Below are 24,324 nucleotides of genomic sequence, written 5' to 3'. Positions count from 1 at the left end.
TAGGTCAATCATTTCAAGATAATGGCCTTGGGTTCATGGTGACCATGCATTAGTACAAATTCTTTAATTTAAAAAAATTTGTTTTGTTGTTTGGGGGACATTATTGATTTCTTTTTATTTTTTAAAGAAAATAAAAATAATTTAAAAAAAGAAACTATATGTAACTTCGCTAAACAGACACAATCAAAAAATGTTTTCACTATGCAGTTCACACTGGCCTAGAACTCACTTTGTAGCCCAGGCTGGCCTTGAGCTCTCAGCAATCCTCCTGCCTCAGACTGCCGGGTACTGGGATTATAGGTGTATGCCACCACACCCTGCTGCTATTGCAAATTTTATCAGTTATTCCAAATTGTTCTTTAGTCAGATTCTATTTGCCCTTCTGAAGGGAGTTTTCTCAACTTGTTCTAGCAGAGAACTCCTGCCAAAAAGAAGCACAAGCAAATACCCTGTGAGACTATAGCATTAACAGACAAATAAAACTCTTTCAAAAAGGCCTCTTTTTTTTTTTTAATCTTCAAATCACTGTATGCAGTATTGTGTATGTATAGTCCCTAGTACTTGGGAAGCTGAGACAGGAGGATGGCTTGAGCCCAGGAGTTTGATTTTGAAATTCAGGCAGCTGAGGCAGCCTGTTTCATATGAGTTGGGTCATTTGCTGTGGATGTTAGTTTACTGTAAGGTCAGAGATATGAGGAGCAGTGGCAGGCCCTGACAAGTGACAACATGACTTTCACATATACGGTCGGTATTCCAGCCAGTTGGCTGGGTCATAGGACTAATCTTATTCAGGGAACTCAAAATTTGAGAGGATAGCAAAAGCTCAGGTGACCAAGAAACTGGACGGGTGTGTATAGACCAGCAAGGAAGACTGATATTTTAGGCAGGTAGATATAGGAAGCTGATAGGGACCAGTGCTGTCAAAATGCTCCTGAGTAGAAAGCAACAGAGCATTTTCTGAACCACACTGATTCTTTTTTTTTTTTTTTTCCACACCGACTGTTAAAGGAAAAGCTACAAATATATTTCCAGTTTGGGCTCCTATGACTCCAAGTTGCTGTTGGGTTAGGCAGAGTTGCAGGAAGAGGGCAGCTAGTAAAAGCCATTAATAACAGCATGTTGGCCAGAAAGGTCAGAGAGCGGGCCAGGAAGTGTGAGGCAGTATCAGTGCGGTGATGTCTCGGCTTCTCTGACTGCTTACGATGGTAAAAGTCCTGGGCTTTTGCATGAGCACTTCTTGACTGCAGTGGTCTTGTCTAAGTGGCACTGGGGAGCAGGCCAAGGCATCTCCCTTTTTTTCTTCTTCTCCCACTGCAACCATTCTATTTGGATCAATATCTTACTGGTAGTAGTATACTCTTACTTAATATACTTGTTTTCATCCCTTCTTCAGATTCACTTGACAGTCATTCATAAATTTACTCAATAAGCATTTTATCCATTTATTACAGTAGTTACAAATCTGCTTTCCTAAGGTAGCTCTTTCATTAAAACTTAGAATAAAATAATATTAAAATATTGTTTTCTGAGACCCCTACCTCCACCCCAGCAATTCTGTTATGGAAACACTCCCATCTGGCCAAAATGGTCCACTTCCCATCCTCCAAACAGTCAATCATTGTTTAAGAGCCTCTTTGTAACTCTGGCATCTTTGCTCTAGGAAAGTTCCCAGGGACCTTTGACCTTCAGTTACCTCTTGCATGTATCAGCAAAACATATGCTACCCAAATACAGCTGAAAAGTAAAAATAAATGGACAGTGGCAGGGAGGAGGGTAGTAGGGCAAAGGTTAAGAATTAAAATCAACTCTTCTTTATGGTCTTTATTTGCTTTTTCCAGGTTATCTAGACAAATAGCATTACCCTTGAGATCTACTAATTCCTTTCCATACTACAGATCTCCTGCCTCAGAGTTTTTATTTAATTTGAATATTTAACCTACCAAAATATTGACTCTTAGCCTAGTCATCCCAGGCCTTGACATCTGACCAATCTTTTCTTAAGCAGCAGCAGAAGAAAATATTTCTAAAATAAATAATGCACGAATACGGGCTTATAAATAATCTAAACAGCATGAAATTATGCAGAGTAAAAACCAAAATTCTCATACATCCTACTATGCAATCTTGTTTCCCTTCTCAGAAGCAATCATCACCAACAGTTTTAGTATATATCTTCCTGGATATTTCATATGTCTTTACATGGAATTATATGTGCATAGTTTCTAATTTTCTTAAATAAAAAGCTATATCTTCTTTTCAACAAATTATACTAGGAAAACTAGACATTCACATGCAAGATTGTGAGGCTGAATACCATCTCCAAAATTTAACTCTCAAAGTTGATCCAAGACCAAATGTAAGACTTAAAGCTATAAAACTCTTAGAAGAAAACTGTCCTAACATTGGATTTGATGGTTCCTTGGATATGATACTAAAGCACAGAGAGCAATAAAAAAAAATATAGATGAGTTGGAATTAGGCAAAATGAACACTTTTGCATCAAGGACACTCAGATACTGGGTGTGTGGTGTGGTGGTGCACACCTGTAATCTCAGCAATTGGAAGACTGAGGCAGGAGGACTGCCACGAGTTTAAGACTAGCCTGAGCTATGTGGTCAGTTAAGGTTGCTTTGATTTATATAGTGAGACCTTGTCTCAAAAAACGAATAAGAAAAAGGACACTCAAATGAGTGAAAAGACAATGCACAGCATAGAGGACAATATTTATCTGATAAAGAACTAGTATCTAGAAAATGTAAAAAATTTCTGCAACTTAATAATAACACCATAAGAAAACAACTCAATTAAAAGATGTGCAAAGGAAGCTAGGTATGGTAGTACATGCTTATGATTCTAGCACTTGGGACACTGAGTGAGGAGAATTCTAAGTTTGAGGCCAGCCTGGGCTATATAGCAAGTTGAAGGCCATCCTGAACTACATTCTTCAAAATTGAGAATACAAACTATTATGAGTTGCAAGAGCTCATAGAGAACTGATTTGTAAAATCCTGCCTTAGAGAACCCCTAGTCCAGTTTTTCTTCAAAAACAGAAAATCGTCCAAATTCGTATAAGGATATAATGGTCAGAGCTGGGGATTTAGCTCAGCAGCACAGCACCTGCCTGGCAAGAGCAAGGTCGTGAGTTCGATTCCTGGTACCAGAAAAAAAGGATATAGTGGTCACTGTCATTCTGTGAGACACACTACTCCATTCTCATTTCCTGATGGTTTCAAACTATGTATGATTTATTTTGAAAGTTGATAGGTAAGAGAATAATTTATCATCTTTTTTTCTGTTCTAACTCGAACGCAAGGTAACAAAAATAGTTGATAAGAGAAAGTCTTTCTTGGTAAAATAATGCCAGCTAAATTAGATACATGGAAAAAATGTCCAAGATCATTGATCATTCAAGAAATGCAAATTAAAACAACACTGAGATTCCACCTCATCCCAGAAAGAATGGCTATCATCAAGAAATCAACTAAAAACAAATGCTGGAGGGGCTATGGGGAAAAAGGAAAACTTCTCCACTATTGGTGGGAGTGTAGACCGGTACAACCACTGTGAAAATCAGTGTAGAGATTCCTCCAAAAAAAAATTAGGTTTGGAAGTCCCATTTGACCCAGCTATTCCCCTTTTGAGTATTTTCCCAAAAGAATTGAAAACATACCACAGCAATATATGTGCACCCATATTTACAGCAGCACAATTTGTCATAGCTAAATCTTGGAATCAACCCAAATGCCTATCAACTGAAGAATGGATAAAAAAGATGTGGTGGTTTTATACAATGGAGTATTACTCAGTTATAAAGAAAGATAAACTCGAGGCTTTTTTAGGTAAATGGATGCAACTAGGGACTATATTTGTAAGTGAAATAAATCAGACCCACATAGGTAAAGATATTGTCTCCCTAGTGTAAGAAACTGAAAGAGTAAATAAAATCCGAAAGGTACAATAGATATTGTGAAGGGGAAAGAAACTGCTAGGGAAAGGAGAAAAGAAAGAAGGAAGGGAAAAAATTATACACACACACACACACACACACACGCACACTATATGTACACATGAGATAGCTAAGATAATTGTACTACTAATTTCTATTGGTTTATTTAAAGGAACAGTTAATGCTTAATTTTTTTGACCAATTTTACATGTTTATATCTGGTAATCTGAACAACTACTTTGAAGATAACAATATGCAATATAACAACTATTGTTGATTTCTTATTATCTTGTTTTGAAATTCTGTACCATTTTTAATATTTTTTCTTATTTTTTATTCTCTTTAAAATAAAAAATAAAATAATGGCAGCTAATAATAAAGAATAAATGACAGAAAAAGAATATTGACATTTTTCAGTTTTAATGCAATAATGGATCTAGGCAGTAATCATCAACAGCCCTAAAATTACTAAGTGAAAAGCTGATAGGGAACTTTACAATGAATAAGTCAGACTGAATTCACTGATAAATGTTAACACCAGAAGAAAGAAAATCAGATACTCTGTGTACCCTAAATGAGTCACATAGGAAGTGCCCACACCAACTACCTTAAGAAAATAAAAATCTAAATCTGACCAAGTCTGTGACTTACCAATTTGCAGAAATTGCAGTTTAGATGAACACATTCAGAGACATCATGAGGGTAAAAATGTGGGAAACTGCATGACAATCAATTTTTTCAACTAATAAATTTGAAAGAGGAAGAAGAGTCTGTAGATTGAAAAAGACTTAAAAGACATATAATTAATTATATATTTAAACTTGTCCAGATATTTAATTTCAACAAACTGATTGCTAAAAAGAAAAATGAGAAAATCAGCAATATCTGAACAGGAGCAGATATTTCATGATATTAAGAAACTATTATTGAATATTTTAGGTGTGATAATAATATTGTGGTTGTGTTTTTCAGAAAGGAGTCTTTATGGAGTGCCTACTTAAATATTTCTAGTTTCAATATGATTCTTGGAATTTCTTGAAAAATGTTGGGTAGTGGGAAAAGGGAGTGGGAGAGAGAGAATAGCACACATAAAACTGACCGTGAGTTGGTAACTGCGGAGCTGGGGCATAGGTGGGAATTTATTGAACCATTCCATTTACCTTTGAAAATGTTTTAAAAATTTTCATTATAAAATTGTGAGCATTACCTTTCAAAGATTGAGTTAGCTATGTGTTTACCAAGATTGAAATATTACTAGTACATTTTATTTGAAAAAAAGTGAAGGTAAAGTTTTCATTATGGTGAAACATACATAACACCAAATAAACTATTTTAAAATCTTTAAATGTATACATTTTTTTTGTGTCTTTTTGAGACAGTGTCTCACTATGAAGTTCAGGCTGGCCTTAAGCTCCCTTTGTAGCCCAGGCTGGTCTCAAACTCACAACGATCCTCCTGCCTCAGCTTCCCTAGTGCTGGGATTATAGGCATGAATGACCATGCCCAGCATAAATGTATACATATTTCAAGAGAATTACGTTAAGTGCATCCTTAAGTTGTACAACCATCACCATTATACATTTGCAGAACTTTTCATCATCCCAAAGAGAAATTGTATCAACAGTAAAGAATAGTAGGAGTCAGAGACCACCAGAGATCACCAGGTTTCTGTAAAGGCATCACGGAATGGCATTTATTGTGCCTGGGTGCAGGCAGATGGAGGGTGGAAGCCTGTATGTGGGCTACAAAGAAAAACAGAGCCTTTAAAAATTGTACTTAAATTGAAAGGAGGTTGCATGTATTATGACCCCTAATACTTCTGTTCATATTTTCTAAGAATAAGAAGATTCTCTTATATATAGTACAATTAACAAGGCCCAGACTGGCCTTGAGCTCACTAGGTAGCCCAGGCTGGCTTCAAATTCATGGTGATCCTCCTGCTTCAGGGAATGGACAAGGTGGGGCAAGTGGGGAGATCAGGCAAGGGGCCTCAGATGAAGAGGTCTGAGCAAACATCCATGGTCAAAATTCGCCAAATGTCTGGTGCCACAGTGGTCATAGTCCTCAAGGTGTCAGTTGTAAATGTATGGATGTTTTCAGATGTCCTGGTGCTTGGATCATTCCATGATCTATCTGACTTAATCTCTTTTTTACAGCATCCTTTTTTTGTCAAGGACAACAGAACTGGTGCTGAGCTGGGTTTTTCTCTGAGAATAATGCTGCTGCTGATGAACAGTTGGGTGCTGCCCCAGTCGAGTCTGACACCCACTAAACAATAACTCTCCTTCTCCACCAATTTTTCAGACCCTGGTAACTGCTACTGTGCTGTCTCTATGACTCTAATAGTATATCCAAGTAGTACTAAGTAATATATCAGAGAAGTAGAATCATGTACTATCCTTCTGGGTCTGGCTCATTTCGTTTAGCATAATGTTTTTTGGGCTCATCCACACTGAAGTGTATGTTAGAATTTCATTCCTTTTAAAGGCTGAATAATATTCTGTTGAGTGTACATGCCACATTTTAAAAATCCATTCATTTATTAATAGGCATTTAAGTTTCTTTTACATTTGGCTATTATAAATAATGCTAGCATGAATATTGACATACAAGTATCCATAGAGTCTCTGCTTTCAATTCTTTTAAGTAAGCTTATAACAGCAGCAGCACCATTTTACATTCCCAGTGGCAACGAAGAAAAGTTCTAACTGGTTTGTAGACTCCAGCGTTCTTTAATGAGGAGACATTACTTTAACAAGTAGTATAACTTATTTATCAAAGACTTTATAATAATTTTGTTGATTTATTTGAGAGTTCTGGATAGTTAGTTAATGTTTGTTTCAAAAATTGCTTCAGTACTTCTTTTAACATTTTTGTGTAATTATTTAAAGTTTTAGATTTCTTTTGAAGCACAGCCTTGCTATGCGGTTCGACTGGCCTTGAACTCTCTTTGTAGCCCAGGCTGGCCTCAAATTCATGGTGATCCTTCTGCTTCTGCCTCCCAAGTGCTGGAACTACAGGTATGCACCACCATACTTAGTTACAAATTTAGACTTTTAAATGTAAAAATCTTTACATTTTAAACAAGAAAGTTCCAAGAACAGTATAGAGAACTCCTGTTTCCCTTTTACTCTTCACCAACTTTACTCAGGTTCTGTACTTTTCATATTCTCCCTCTTTATCTGATGTATATATACACGTGTATAGTATTATTTACATACACAGACATTTATATGTCCATCATCTAGATGCATATGCACACATCATACATATAATTATTAATTTTCCTAAGTCACTTGGAAGGAGGTTGCATGTATCATGACTCCCTAATACTTCTGTTCATGTTTTCTAAGAATAAGGAGATTCTCTTATATACAGTAAAATTAGCAAATTCAGGAAATTTAGCAATGATATAAAACTTTTATCCATTTTACAATCCATATTCCAATTTTATTAACTATCCCAATAAAGTTCTTCATAGATCTTTTTCCCTTCTCATAAAGGATCCAGCCCAAAATCATATCTTGTATTTAGTTATATCTTTAGTCTGTTATAATATAGAATATTTCCTTAGCCTTTCCTTAACTCTCATAACATTGACATTTTTGAAGAATGAAGGTCTCAACCTCATTCTTTTTCATTGCTATAATTATACATATCGCTCAATTGCAAGTAATAGAAATTTCCTCTGGGTGATTAAATTAGGAATGGAATATATTAAAAAGGTATTGGGGAACCTTTATCAATTCAATATATAAATTCACCTCAATAAATAATTTTCATTGTAAGTATAGGTTACATATAAAAATAATTTTATAAATGATAAATGATATTCACTGGATACTTATAATGTGCTGGACACTGTCCTTATTACATTACATATATTGTTTTATTCAATACATAACTCTATGAAGTAATTTTTTAAGGTTATCTTAAATTGATTTATAAAATGAGACAACTGTGGATTAGGGAGATTAAATGGATTGCCCAACGTCATATAACTAATAAGGAGGTTGAACCAGTGTTCAGGGTCAAACTGTCTGACACTGAAGTCTATCCTTTTTCTTCCCCATGTTTCTAAAAAGAGAACAAATTTGAAAGCTTCCCTTTAAGACATTTGACAGAAAATAAATGATGAAGCAGAAAAGTTACATATTTTTTTCAATTCATATTATATTATTAGTGATGTAACCTGAAAAAATCCACTATTTTTTTAGCCTTTTCCTATGTTTAGAAACACTTTACAGATATGACCTAATGCTGGAGGTCCTGACCAGGAAATCCTCAGCGTGCACATCAAAATATACCCACTTGGGGGCACCCATAATGCAGCTTTTCTGCCTATTTTCCTGCCTAGAAGCTTCAAGCCCTGCAGAGGTGGAGTTGAGCCAGCTGACGAGTTCTGTTTGCTCTACAGGACTCAGACAGCCAGATCTGATCTGATGTTTCAAGGAACAGCTCCCCTTTATCTCCAAGTCTGGGGAATATCTAAGTTTGTTGCCCGTACAATAAACTATTATGTGCAGTGCAAAACATTAATAATTAGTACATTCGCTACAGGCCAAGTGTGCTAGATATATTATTAGGAATTAATGACCAAGAACTAAAAATAATTTGCTGATTTAAAATGATATACATTTCCAGAAGATATTTTTGACTTATGTTATGCCAAAATAAGGAACATAATAATCTACCAGGGGAGGTAAGATATGTGCCGTAAACTCAAGCTAAGTGTTGTAAATCGCCCTTGCATTGCACTTTCACCTGGAGCATGCTCTCTGATATGTGTGCGTGGTGTTGGTCTACAGAGCAAGGGAGGGAGTGTTCTGCCGGTGTCGCTGCTTATATCGTATTCAGGTCAGTCATGTGGTCTTCAGTGCCACGTGATAGTAGAGATTCTTCTGAAATATAATAATGTCAAAGATGCCACTGAAAAGGGGTATTCTAGAACACAAAGAGAGAGAATATGAAAAATAAAATTGACCTGGATGTAGCTGTCATAGTGCCTCTGCTAAAAAAAATTGGAAAGTGGCCACGCTTTCTACCATATAGCTCTGCCTTTCATATGACTGCGGCAGTGGGAGTGAAAATATAGATTAGAGAGCAACTTGTTGGGTGGCCTGACTAACATAGCTCTACTCAAAGAGTGACAAACAGGACCAATAATCTCCTCCCTCATGACATCTGACTTGGGAAACAAAATGAGGTGGGTAATAACAGGAACTGACATGAAAGTATGTATAAAGGAGTGGTATTGTAGAATACAGGTGAAGAGCAAAGCAGATTAGGAGAAAGCCAAGCTTTGAAGAAGATGTGACAATGAATAAGTAGAAGCTATGAGGGGAAAAGGTAAAGAAGAAGATAAATCCAGTTGTTAGTGGAAGCAATACCAAAAAGGTATGTTCAGAGAGTAGAGGCAGGAAGAGGATGAGCTGTGTTTCTGACCAGGTGCCCTGGTCAGAAGATTGAGCTCTTGCTCATGAGGCTCCATTGGTGCTGTCTCAGTTCCAGTTGCAGCCCTGCTCATTGCTGTGAGATTCTAGTTTCTGTCCTAAGTTTTCCATAAGCAGCCATTACTTGTGGAAAGTTAGTGACTATCTGTCCCCTTCTGACCATAGTAACTAAAGAAATAATATTACTGCATTCTGTTTTTAGAGTCTTTTAAAGTAAACTCTGGTGCATGACTGTAATTCCAGAACTCTGAGAGGCTGAGGCAAGAGGATCACAAGTTTGAGCCCAGCCTGGGCAATTTAGTGACTTAATAAGACCCTGTTTCAAAACAAAAAATACAGGGTTGGGGGGGTGAACCTCAGTGCAGAGGACCCGGGTTCAATTCCCAGTACCAAAAAATATATGATACACATAATATACAATTTTTCACTTTAACCATTTAAATGTATAGTTCAGTGGTGTTAAGTACATTCACAAAGTCATGAAAGGAGCTATATTCAAGGCATGAATTGATCATTATATAATACAGAGCTAGTGTCAAAAGCCTATCCAATAGACTGAATTCCTACAGCACAGTTTAGAGTAGAAGACTGCTATCTGTTCCTTCCAGACAAGGTTGATGAGAGCAGTACCTAACACATAGCCATGTTTGGTTTTCTTTATCAGGTGGGTGAGAGAGAGCTGGAAGGCTGACCTTGTTAACTGCCTGCCGCCTGGCTGATCAATCAGGAACAGACAGTGGGACAGTCAGTATCTTGCTGTAGGGTTTGGGGTAAGTCCATGGTTTTATTGACCAATTCCCTTTTTTTAGATCTTTCCAAGTAAGAATAGTGGGTATTACCTGAGGCAGACTGACTTTCCTCTGCTTAATTCTGCTTCTGTCCCTTTCCTTCCACAAGTGCTTGTCCCAAGTCCACTGCTTAGTGAACACCCACGTTATGGACCTCAGTTTATGCTTTGGCAGCACTCAGTTTATCCTTAAGAACTAAGGTTCTTATTCTCAAATCCTTGCTCTGTTGATCTACCTTATGCCGCAGGGATGGCCAGGCCTGACTCTATGCTCACTTTGCTCTCAGTATGGGTGCTATTGCTGTTTCTGTTAGGGCAATCGCAGGTATCCAAGATATTTAGCAACACTGGCTAAATGCTAGTAGTGGTCCATATACTTATTAGCTTGTGGTGTCATCCTCAGTTAAAAACTACTGTGTTAGCTTCTCTCCTTGGGGAAAGGGGGTATTGTGCTAAGTCCAGCCTTGTTGATAAAGTCGATGATGCTTATCAACCTCCTCGGGCTTTGCTTTGCCCTACTCTGTCCATTAAAATGGGTGAATGTGCATTTCTTCAGAAGATCTATCTGTCAGAAGGTCAGGGGAAATAGAAGAGAGGCAAAGAGGGCACGAACTAGCAATAGGTCCATTCAGTAATATCATAAAATGAACTACTATTGATAAGAATAGTGAACACACAGTTTGCCATGATTCCATACCTGAGCTCACTTAATTTTCACATCAGATTTATGAAATAAGGTACTACCATTTTCCCACTTTATTGGTAGGGAAAATGAGGCATAGCACAATTAAGTTTCTTGCCAAAGGCCACTTAGTTGGTAAGTGACATCACTGACTTCCACTGTAGGAGGCTAATTCCAGTTACTTCTTTCCTCACGTTGTTTCTTATCAATGTTAAATTGAACCTTAACTACGTCAATAGCATCACAAAAGGCCATGATGGCTACATTATGATAGATTAGTTGTTGAAAACCAAAGGGAAATTTGTTAAATTTCATTTTGGAGCAAAGTGAGGAAAAGGCAAGAACCTCCTGGACCTACTAAAGCTACATGCTGCTGCATGCCCACATCCATGCCTGCTTCCTGCTACCACTGTCACCATACCCAAGAGAAAAGCTGAAGATTGAGATACTAAAGGAGACAAAGCCAAACTGAGAACAAACCACAAAGAACTTACGCAAGGTTGTCTGCTAAACCTGATCCTCCAAAGCACAGTGCAGGCTGAAATAGGCCCCTGCAAAGAAGGGAGAAAAAGTAAAAAGATGAAAGGGAAAAGCTGATTCCAGCAAGGGTGTGAATAACCCTGCAGAAAACAGACATGCCCGAACAGAGTAGGCACAGAAAGCTGAAGGTGCTGGAGATGCCAAGTGAAGTGTGTGCATTTTTGATAACTGGGTACTTCTGGTTCTACAGTTTGAAATACTGTTTTTATCAAGTTTTATACAACACAGAATTTTGTTTTACATTTTTTTAAAGCTGTGCTGTTCCAGATAGAACACTTCATTGTTTTTGTTTTTGTTTTTGTTTTTGTTTTTGGTAGGGGGCATATCTCACCAACACAATGTCTCCAAAGCTGGGTCAACAGGAGGGAAATACCCTTCCTGCTAATTTTGAGAGACTCCCTCTTGGCTCCCAGGAGGAGGGATTTCCTGATGTTGACACATGTGGCCACCTTGGAACAAATGCCTTGTGGTGTGAGAAAACTAATTTATTTTTATGTCCCCCTCTTGTTCTTTGCCATCAACATAAACTTGACTGCCTTAAGCTAAGAGACCTATTGGAATCTGACTCCCAAAAATTTGTGTTACTAGTATGCCAGGCAACCTGGGCTTACCAAAGGTGTTGAGATGGTATCCCAACAAGAGCAATGGTTCCTTTTTTGGTTCCTTACCAAAGGTGTTGAGATGGTATCCCAACAAGAGCAATGGTTCCTTTTTTGTGGATCTTCAGATTGATAATTCTGCCACTTTCATTTCACTTCTTAAAAGTCAGTTAAACAGTTAAATAGTTAAACAGTTGTTAAACAATGTGCTAAATGTGAGAGGTCAACCCTCACTTTAAACTTTCCTATTAAGAGCGCCAACTGAAGACTCTATTGGATTTAATAATAACTTTCAGAGTTTTGGTAGTCCAGCCAAGAAGGGAGCTCAAATGTTGTTACCTGCGTACTCCCCAAGTCTTTCCTGGAAGCTATCATTATCATGATTCCAAAACCAGAGAAGGATCCAACCAAAAAAGAGAACTATAGACTAATCTTTGCAATAAGTATAGATGAAAAAAACTCACCAAGATACTGCCAAACAGAATGCAACTAAGTATCAAAAAGATTATACATCATGACCAAAGCTTCATCCCAGGGATGTAAGGATGGTTCAACTTACACAAATCAATAAATGTAATATATCACACAAACTGAAGCAAGGATGATAATCACATGATTATCTCAACAGATGCAGAAAATCTAACATCTTTTCATGATGAAAACACTGAAGAAAATAGGTATAGAAGGACCTTATCTCAATCTGATGACAAACCTACTACCAACATCATATTAAAGGCTTTCTTTCTAAAATAAGAATAAGACTAGGATGTCCATTATCACCACACCTGTTCAACACAGCACTTGAAACTTTAGTAAGAACAATCAGGCAAGGAAAAGAAATAAAAGGGATATGCATATAGGAAAGGAAGAAGTCAAATTATTTGTAGATGATGTGGTCCTCTACATAGATGTCTCAAAAAATCCAGCAAAAGATTCTTAGAATGAAAAACCAAATTCAGTAATGTATCAGGATACAAAATGAACACACAAAAATCAATATCATTTCTATACACTTATAATGAACACACTGAGAAAGAAATTGGGAAAAAATTATTCAAAATAGCACTAAGAAAAATTACTTAGGCATTAACCTAACTAAGTGAAAGATCTCTACAACAAGAATTATAGTTCTCTAAAAAAGGAAATTAAGGAGGACGTTAGAAAATGGAGAGATAGCCCTTTATTCCTAAATAGGCAGAACCAATATAGCAAATGGTCATACTTCCAAAATTGAAATACAGACTTAATGCAATCCCAATCAAAGTGATAATAACATTTTCCACATGACTAGAGAAAAAAACTCTAAAATTCACATGGAATCAGAAGAGATCCAGAACGGCAAAAGCAATCCTGTGTGACAACAAAGCAGTAGTCACCACCCTAGATTTGAAATCATATTACAAGGCTACAGTGATGAAAACAGCATGGTACTGGCACAAAAACAGACATGAGGATCAGTGGAACAGAATGGAAGATGCAGAAACAACCCCAAGTACATTCAACTATTTGATATTTGATACAGGGCCCAAAAACATACACTGAAGGAAAGATAGCCTCTTTAATAAATGATGTTGGGAAAACTGGAGGTCCACGTGCAGAAGATTATATATAGACCCATATGTCTCACGATAGACTAAATTTAAGTCAAAATGGAACAAAGAACCAAATGTTAAAACAAACAACCTGCTAGAAGATTAACTGGAAAAATTCTTGAAGTCATAGCCATAGGCAAGGGCTTTCTGACTTTCTGGTTGTATGGGAAATAGTGTGGCGAATCAACAAATGAGATCATATTGGTTTGAGAAGTTTCTGTACTGCACAAGAAACAATCAATAAAGGGAAAAGAAAACCTAGAGAGTGGGAAAAAATTTTGCCAGGTAGTTCTCAGACAGAGGACTAATATGTAGAATACATAAGGGATGGAAAAAAACCAGATGTCCCCCCCAAATAAAAGGCCTAATCCAAATGGGTAAGTGAAATGAATAGACACTTTACAGAAGTACAAATGGCCAATACATGAAAAACCACTCAATATCACTGGCCATTAGGGAAATGCACATTAAAACAGTATTGAGATTCCATATTACCCTGGAAAGAATGGCCAGCATCAAGAAATCAAAAAATAACAAGTGCTGGAGAGGCTGTAAGAAAAAAGCTTTCTACATTGTTGGTGAGAATGTAAAGCAGTAAAATCACTATAGAGACTCCTCAAGAAACTTAAACTAGAAATTCTACTTGACCTAGCGATTCCCCTTCTAGGTATCTTCCTGAAAGAATTAAAGAGACCATGTTACAGTGATACTTGCATACCCATGTTTATAGCAGCACAATTCATAATAGCTAAATCTTGGAGGCAGCTTATATGTCCATTAACAGATGAATGGATAAAGAAAATGTGGTATTCACACACAGTGGAGTACTACTCTGCCTTAAAGAAAGATAAATGAGTCATTTGTAGGAAAATAGATGCACCTCAAGATTATAATGCTAAGTGAAATAAATCAGACACACAAGCTTAAATATTTCATGGTTTCTCATATAAGAAATCTAAATTATAAATAAAGAGCAAAATAAAAAATAGACAAACTCTAATCAAACCAGGTAAGTGAAATGAAAAGACACTTTATAGAAGAAGTACAAATGGCCACTACATGAAAAAACACATCAGAAGGGAGATAGGTCTTTCTCAAAAGGGACAGGGTTCAAGAGATGGGTGGAGGGGGGGAAGGGCAGGGAAAGGGGATGATAAAAGGAATTAAGATGTGTTATGTGCATGTATCAACTCCACATAGCAATGTAAATATTATTTGCTGCTAACATACTAATAAAAGTTTAAAAATAAAATAAAACTGTTAAGAAATAGAAATTTAATTTTCCATAAAAAAATTGTATTGAATCTCATCTGTGTGTCTAAATCTTTAGCAGTTCAGACCTTTGCATTAGTGAATTTTCTATGTGAGATCTTGATCCTTGCTGTCCACACGGTCAGGTGGTCAGCAGCCTTCCCTATTTGTCCTGTGGGATGTGTAAATACTGTAGCATTTCTATATGTGCTGTGATACAAAATGGGATGGGAAAACCTAGCAAATTATTTCAAGTTTCCTGTTCTTGCCTCTTAGTTAACTACCTGCTAATACTAAATATGGTGGGTAACACTGTGGCTTAAAAATAATTTTTTCAAAAATTATCTTAGTTTAGATTGTTTGAGGTTTAATTGTCTAATATCAGATCTCATTCAGGCTGGGAAGTATGGGAAAGTCAGTATCTGGAAGACACAGAGGAGTGTGGAACCAGTAGAACAGGGGCTTACATCAGAAGAATCCCATTCAGTAAGATTAAAAAGTACTGTACACTTAAATCAGAAGGAATCCTAAATATGGTGCTGTTAGAAAAAGTGAGCTTGGAGGAAGTGACTCACAGAGTACATAGACAGGATTTTGTTGAAAGTCAGGAAACGCTATAAGTTTCATGGTATCTAAGGGCTTCAAATAAAGTGATCCATCAGTCCAAGACCTATACATAATCTCTTTTCATAAAGATTTTCCTGCAATTATGAAAGTCTGGAGCATTTCTCCTAGAAGCTTGTGATAGGTATAGTATTCTGATTAGTTCAAACAGTGCTTTGCAAACTTCGGTGCACATTAGAATCACCTGAGGAGGTTCTAAAATGATACTCAGGTTGCATCTTATATTGATTAAATCAGGATCTCTGGGGTTGAGACAAAGGCATCAATATTTAAAATTTTTCTCAAGTACTTCTAATTTTGGGAACTTGTGGTTTAGAGCAGTGGTTCTCAAAAGTGCAAACCACTCACTTTGCATTGGAATCACCTGGTGGGCGTGTTCAACCATGCGTTGCTGGGCTCTACTCAGTTTCTGATTTAGTAAATGGAGGTGTGGAGTGGGGGGGGGGGGCTGAAAACTTGAATTTCTAGCAATTTCCCAGCCCATGCTTGCACTACACATCCAGGAAACCAAACTTTAAGAACCACTGATATGCAGAATTATTTACATATTTATTAATGCCATTCGAGGTCATGAAAGTCATAAATTTTTGCCAGGCAGCCTAAGTAGATGCAACATCCTTGGAAAGGAATCTAACCACAGTTGTGAACTCATTGCACACACTGATTCTCTGGCAGAGCTACATTCAGGCCCATCTGTTAGGCTGGCAGGATGCCCAAAGAGGATGTACTCTGCCAATTTCAGCAGGGCATAGGTGCTAACCAAACATGGTTTTAGAAGGGTGGCTTTCATCACACAGCAAGTGCCATTTCTTGGGCCAGGCAATCCTGCTGTTTGCAAACAGCATCAGTCTGAGACCACATGCTTTCTTACATCTGTAGATGCTTGAGGACATGATTAAAAAATAAATAATCAACAAATGGTTGATTATATTTCTCCCTCAATCTGTCTTAGCATTGTAATTTGGCATGTAGAGAAGCACTCTCTCTTCCATGAGCCTGAAGTCATTCTAAAGGACTGTATACATGCCATGGTTTGGAAGCTTCAAGATTTGGGTCAGCTACATTTGTTCCTTTCAAGATGTTGTTAGCCTTACTTTTTTCATTCTTTTCTCTTACTTAGACTTTCTGTTTCTGAGCAAGATTTTTTCCCTTTATCACCAGTATTCTGAAGTCTTCTCTGAATTGTCTTTAAAAAATTGGTTATATTATTTTTCAGGCCAGTTTCAGGTTCATAGCAAAATCCAGGAGAAGGTACAGAGATTTTCCACATATCTTCTGTCCCAGACACGCATAGCCTTCTCTTCTATCATCAGATCCCATCACAGTGGTATATATGCTACAACTGATCGGTCTTTACTGATACATTGTTATCACCCAAAGTCTATTGTTTATATTAGGGTATAATTTGGCATTATCTCTTGCATGAGTTTGAACAAATGTATAATAACATATATTTACTATGATGGTGTCATACACAGTAGTTTCACTACCCTTAAAAACCCTCTGAGGTTTGCCTATGCGTCACTCCTTTTTCCCCATTCTTTACAACCACTGATCTTTTTACTGACTTTTCCATAACAGCATATAGTTGAAAACATGTACTAGGATTTTCAGGCGGCTTTCACTTAGTAATAATGTATTTAAGCTTCCTCTATGTCTTTTCATGGTTTGGAAGCTCACTTCTTTTTAGCATCAAGTAATATTCCATTGTTTGGATGTACCTGGTTGGACCATAATTTATACATCTATTCATCTACTGAAGGATATCTTGTTTGTTTCTAAGTTTTAGCAATAAAAGTGTTATAAACACTCATGTGCAGGGGTTTTGGAGGACATACATTTTCAGCTGCTTTGGATAAATACCGAGGAGTGTGATTGCTGAATTGTGTAGTTTTGTAAGTTTCCTCAAGCTGTCTTCCAAAATGGCTGTGCCATTTTGCATTTCTGCCACCCATAGATGAGATGTCTTGTTGCTTCACAATCTCACCAGCATTTTCTTTTGTGTTTTGCATTTCTAATAGGTGTACAGTGGTTATTCCACTGTTGTCCTACAGTATATAGCATTTTTTGATGCTATATACTGTAGAGCATCTTTTCATGTGGTTATTCAGAAAATGGAATATTGTTCAGCATATTCCTATTCATTGTCACTGACTGGTGTCTTTTAAGCTTTGTATGTGGTGGGTTGCAACCCGAAAGTCTGATTTGACTTTTGAAATGCAAAAGACCCTAAAGATTACATTGAAAGACTAATTTAGAATTGACAAACTCAGCAAAGTAGTAGGGTATAAAAATCAACATTAAAAACTTCACAGCTATTCCATGAGAGACTAGCTGAGAAAAGAAATAGGGAAAGTAATTCCATTCACAATAGCTTAAAAAAAATTTAGGAATCAGGCCAGGTGTGGGGGCAAATGCCTGTAATCCTAGCACTCAGAAGACTGAGGCAGGAGGATCGTTACAAGTTCGAGACCAGTTTGGGTTACAAAGTGAGCTGAAGACCATCTTGAACTGCATATCGAGACCTTGTCTCAAAAAGAAAAAAAAAAAACAAAAACACAAAGGAAAAAATAGATAAATTGGACTTTATCAAGATGAAAAACTTTTGTATTTCAAATTGCACTATCAGAAAGTTAAAAAGCAGCCCACAAAATGAAGGAACATATTTGAGAGTCACATATCAAATAAGTCTAGAATCTACATTTTTTTTTTGCAATTCAAGAGTGAAAAGACACCTAGTTCAATTGAAAAATGGACAAAAGAGTTGAATAGACATTTCTGCAGAGAAGATAAACAAATAACCAATGAGCCCATGAAAAGATGTTCACATTATTAACTGTTAGGAAAATGTAAATCAGATCCACAGAGAAATAGGATTTCTTGTTATGGGTTGGACTGTGTACCTCAAACGGATAGTTGAAGTCCTAACCTCTGTGACTGCGAATATGACTTACTTGGACACAGAGCCTTTGAAGATGTAATCAAGTCAAGATGAGATCATAGTGAATTAGTATGGGCCCTAGTCCAGTGGATTAGAGAAGCAACACGGAGACATAGGGGAGAATACCACGCGGTTACAGAGTCAGAGATTGGAGTAAAGCTTTCAGCAGTCAAAGGATGGTGAGGATTATTGATGACACAAGGAACTAAGAGAAAGCCATGGAACAGGTTTCCCCCTAGAGACTTCAGAAAACATGGTTCTACTGATTGATTTCAGACCCTTAGCTCCCAGAACTGCAGAGGGTAAATTCTGTTGTGTTAAGCCATAGGTTGTGGTAATTTGTTACAGTGGCTCTAGAAAATTGCTACATCATTTAATACCTACTATGAAGTGTGATCAAAATATATGGTGAACACTTAATTTTAAAAAATTATTACAGTGTAAGACATATTGCCATTGTGTTCAAAGTATCCCCCCTCACTTTGAACACATGTATCCCATTTTTCCTACTATTTACTGAAGCAGTGCTCGAAGCCTACTTTTGTAAGAGTCTTTACAAGGTATGATAAAAATGTGGTAAATGTTGCTGCTAAGTGTCAGCTGAGAAAAGGGGGCTTTTAAAAACATGTGATGTGTACTCATTCACCTTATTCCTTGGATCTGGCACCATGTGACTTCTAGTTTTTCCTCATAGTCAAGATGAGCATGAAAGGTTAATGTTTTAAATGGATCCAGGGCATCAAATAGCACAAGTACAGATACAAAGGAGGACTATCAGAACTGCTCAATAAAATAGCAAGAGTAATAGGATAAGTTTGTTCAATGTGCGGTGGAATATTTTGAGGGGGACTGATAGCAAATGTGTCTTTTACTTTAATAAATTTATAAAAAAATTTGAATATTCACCGTAGTTTTCAGTCACACCTCATATAATTCCTATACATTAAAAGATAGTAATAGATGAACAAATGATTGTGACCATATGAATAAATTAGACCCCTTATACATGGCTGATGGAAATATAAAATGGTGCAGTCACTTTGAAAAAGTGTGACAATTCCTCAAAAACTAAGCACAGAATTATTGTATCACCCAGAAATTCTACTTCTAAATATATATCCAAGAAAGATAAAAATGTATGTCTACACAAATTTGTATATAAATGTTTAAAGAGCTTTATTAATAATACCTTCAATGTGAGAACAACCCAAATGTTTATTTTGGATTCAATGCTAATCAAAATATGGTGCATCTATACAATGGAATATTATTTGGCAATCAAAAGGACAGCAGTACTTATCTGTGCTACAGCATAGGTAAACTTTAAAAATAGTATGTTGAATAAAAGAATATAGTCACAAAATATTATATATTGTATGAGTCTTTTAATATAAAATGTCCAGCATAGCAAATATGAGGGGTAAGAAAGTAAATCAGAGGTTTCTTAGGGCTGAGGGTAGAGGACGGGAGGGAAATGTGAACGAATGTGAGATTACATGGGGGTAATGAAAATATTCTAAAAATTAGTGATGATGGTTGTACAACTCTGAATATACAAAGAACCACTGAAGCGTACACTTTAAATGGGTGAATTTTATGATGGGTGAGTTATATCCCAATAAAGCTACTAAAAAATAAGAGTTCATTTTTTCAGTGGGTGCTTCTCCTTTTAGCTATGGTGAAGTCACTCTACTATTTTTCACCTCTGAGATCTTGTATATGCTGTGCCTGCAATATTCTTCCTAATGTTGTCTACCTGGCAAAGTCTCATTTAGTCTTCAAAATGTCCCTTACGCATCATCCATTTCTTAGAGGCTTCTGTTCTTTGGGAAAAACACACACTTCTCTGTACTTCCTTTTCATTTGGGACTTGTGTAAACAGTGGCACATTTCTCACTGTGCTTTGTTTTGTTTTTGCTTCGGTTGCCCTTGTAGATTGTGTTCCTCCGTGAGGAATAGTATCATATCTTATTAAGTCTATTGCCACTGCCCAGCACAGAGCAAGCATTTGATAAGTACTTGCTAAGTGAATTGAACAGTTTGAAGCATATGGGATAAAACTCATGAGTAAACAACAAAGAAAGGATTATATAAGGCTGTGGTCATGAACAGCATTTCCTAATTAGACTGCTAATAACGGGGTAACAACATGGCGTCTGAGGCATCTAGGGTTATAAAACTTCTCAAATCTATTTTTCTGTTACTCTAGCTATGGTTTCAAAAGCCAACTAGTCGTGGCTTTCATCCCTTCTTCCCTCCTACTTGGCAACCCTCTGTCTCTTCCCTCCTTTTTCTTCCTACGTCAACCTATACATGTTTGTTTCTATTTCAAAATTTTAACTTTCAATTTTGAAATAATTTTAGGTTCATAAAAATGACAAAGGTCAAATAATGGTTGTGTGTTTTTCACTCGGCTCTCCAAATGTTAACATCTTACATCTGACAGTGACTGAAACCAAGAAATTAATATTCACACAATACTAGTGACTAATCTGCTGACCTTACTAAAATTTGCCACTTGTCCTATTAATGTTCTTCTTTTGGTCCAGGAATCCTATGCTGGATCAGAGTCATGCCTTTTTGAAAACTCCTACAATCTGAATCAGTTTCTCCCTCTTGCATGACCTTGACACTTTCATAGAATGAAGAACGATTGTTTTAAAGAATGTTCTTTGATTTAACAAATGCATTTCAGTTACTTTTTGTTACTGCACCAGGCTCTGGAGTCCTTTAGTCTAGGTTCAGACTGCTCCCAAGAAGATTCATTGTATCTAGATGCACAGATTAACAGATAATTACAGTGCAGTGTAATAGATGCTTTCAGGTAAACGCTGATTATGGAGAGGATATCTGAAGAGGTAACTGGCTATGACACGTGGGACCAGGAAAGACTTGGAGGGGATGACACAAGCAGCAGTTAGCCCGACAGAAGGGGGGAGCCTAGAGAGAAGAGCGTTTCAGGCATAATTCAATCCATCAAGTCTAGTAGAATTCTGCAGTCACTTTAAGGAATAACCTTAAATACTCCTCGTAAAAATCTTTATAATCAGGACCACATTTGAACATGTTGAAGAAATCTGCTTTGACCTTTTCTGTCTTGTCAGAATTCATTTTAAAACCCTTGACATTATGACATTCATCTTTGTACTTTGGCAATTTCAGAAGTTGCGTGGATAAAATTGACTTTAAGAAGCACAATAAATGTGAAGCTAAAGAAGGAAAAAGGATTTTTTTACTGAGGCGAATTAATACAAGTAAATTTTGAAGTACATGAGCATGTGGGGAGAATGATTAAGGGTGGTATAAAAGGAAATTAATTCATCAGAGGGACTCTGGCCTTGGTCAGTGCCAAGCAGCAATCACATAAATGTCATCATAAAGTTAGACGAAATTATGTAATTGTGTAACCTTTTTGTATCTTGTAATATCTAACAAGAATCGTCCCCACTTGGATACGAGAGTTATAACAGACTTGTGTAAGAAAGGGCTGGTCAGACTCATTTAAGGCTGGGCGTCCACAGGTTGACCTATGAACTACAAGTTTCCGTTGCTTAGGTTCAAATGTTACCAGCTGGGGAAGTTTGAATAAGATTCTTAGCTGTGACATAGAAGCAAATAATTTAGGGCTGGGGCTATAGGTAAACGCTAACTGTTAAGTAGACAATTTCTTCTTTTTCCCCTGCACCCATTCCTCCTCTTCTTTGTTTTCTCCCTCCTGGTAATAGCCTTTTCCTGTTTCCCTCTACTTGTCAAAACTTGACCAACATCGTTGGTCACTGCACTCAGCTGGAAGAGTAGGGACAATAGTTCAGCAGGGCCAGTCAGAGATTTTTTTCTGGGATGTTTCAAATCGGATCTGAGAAGAGAAACCCCATTCCTCTAGTTGTGGAGTTAAGTGGGAGGAAGCCGAAAGCCCTAAGACCCTGTGTCTCCACTGCATTGACAGAGAGCTGCAGCTAGTGTGAACAGAAGGCTAAGGAAGTGTTCTGATGAGAGTGGCCTCAACGATCCTTGGTTTTCCTCCCTCCCTCCCTCCCTTCCTTCCTTCCTTCCTTCCTTCCTTCCTTCCTTCCTTCCTTCCTTCCTTCCTTCCTTCTTCCTTCTCCTCCTCCTCTCTGTCTGTCTCTGTGTCTCTTTGTCTGTCTCTGTTTCTGTGTCTCTCTGTCTCAGTCTCTGTCTCTAACTTCCAATAGCTTTCTTGGGGGGGCATAATTCACTTACCACCCAAGGCAGTTATTCAAAGGGCACAATTCAATGGTTTTTAATACATTAACAATGTCAGGCAACCCTCACTACAGTCAATTTTAGAGTATTTTCATCCCCAAAAGAAATTATTTTCAATTAGTAGTTTTTTTCTGCCTCTGTATAGATTTATTTTCTGCCTCTGTATAGATTATCCTATTTTTAACATTGCATAGACATGGAATCATGTACTCTGTGTCTTTTGTGACGGGCTTCTTTCACTTAGCATAGTGCCTTCAAGATTCATCCATTTTGCAGCATATATCAGTACTGTATTCATTTTATGGCTTAATATTTCATAGTACGAAGGACAGCTGGATTGAATATCACTTTTCAGCTATTCAGAATCTGCTTTTATGAACATTTGTGTACAAGTTTTTACACATACATATGTTTTTACTTATCCTGGAGATGTGCCTCACAGTGGAATTGCAGGGTTACATAGCAAGCCAATGTTTACTTTTTGAGGAACATTTTGCCAAACTGTTTTCCAAAGTGGCTGCACCATTTTTCATTTATATCAGTAACATATGTTTCTCCACAAATACTTGTTATTGTCTTTTTGATTATAGCCAACCTACTGAATGTGAAGTTCCCTGGTTTTGATTTGCATTTCCCTAATGGCTAATAATGTTTAATATCTTTTTAGTTGCTTGCTATTTGTATGTCTTCTTTGGAAATGTGTCTATTCAGACCATTTACCTATTTTAAAATTGAATTTTCTTTTAAAATTAATACATTTTATGTTAAAAATAGTTTTAGACTTTTTAGAAATATTGAGCAGGTTTTTAAATATAATTTTACTAGGGTGTAAGAATTCCTCATAGATTCTACATATGTCACTTATCAGATATATAATTTAAAATATTTTCTCTCATTTTATGGATTGTATTTTTCACTTTTAAAATATTCCCTCTTAAAGCATTAAATTTTAAATTCTGACATTCCATTTATGTATTTTTAATTGTTGCTTATGTTTCTGTATAGCCCCAGATCTCAAAGATTGAACTCTATATTTTTTCCTGAGAGTCTTATAGTTTTAGCTGTTAATTTAGCTTTGTGATTCATTTATAATTAATTTTTTGTGTATAGGATAAGAAGGGGATGATCCTTTGGCATGTAGTTATCCAGTTGTCCCAGCAATATTTATTGAAAAGACTATTCTTTCTTACTATCTTGGCACTCCTGTCAAAAATTGAAAAATTGGGGTAAGAAGGGAGAGCACTTGTGTAGTATGTACAAGGTCTGGGGTTAATCCCCAGCACCCCACCACACACACATACATATCCAATGACCACAAAATTAATAGTTGATTTTTAGACTTTCAATTTTATTCTGTTTGATTTATATGAATTTTTTGTGCACTGTTTTCCTTTGTTACTGATTTATAATTTATACCATCTATCTTTATTGATTACCATAGAAATTTTATTATACATATCAGCAAAGCCTAAAGTTGCACAATATCTTATCTCAATCTTCTTTTAAATAATACAAGTCCAGAGAACTATATGACTTGGATCATACCCTCTCCCTTCAGATTTACACAAGGTTAAATAAATTATTTTCAGTCCTTTTCTTTTTCAATCCTTATGAATTTAGACATATGTTGCTCTTTAAACAGATAATTGCAGACATCATTACTATTTTATTTCCTCGATATTCCT

At 36.7% G+C, this 24,324-nt stretch overlaps 1 pseudogene; it reads left to right on the top strand.

Annotated features, from left to right (window-relative positions):
* The first annotated feature begins 10,436 nt into the window (after window positions 1-10,436).
* LOC102020505 lies at window positions 10,437-11,556 on the top strand (annotated as a pseudogene).
* Window positions 11,557-24,324: the final 12,768 nt, after the last annotated feature.

This window comes from Chinchilla lanigera, unplaced genomic scaffold (genome assembly GCF_000276665.1).
Source record: "Chinchilla lanigera isolate Chin_1 unplaced genomic scaffold, ChiLan1.0 scaffold00048, whole genome shotgun sequence".
Lineage (NCBI taxonomy): Eukaryota > Metazoa > Chordata > Mammalia > Rodentia > Chinchillidae > Chinchilla > Chinchilla lanigera.
This window is presented reverse-complemented; position numbering and strand designations above follow the sequence as displayed.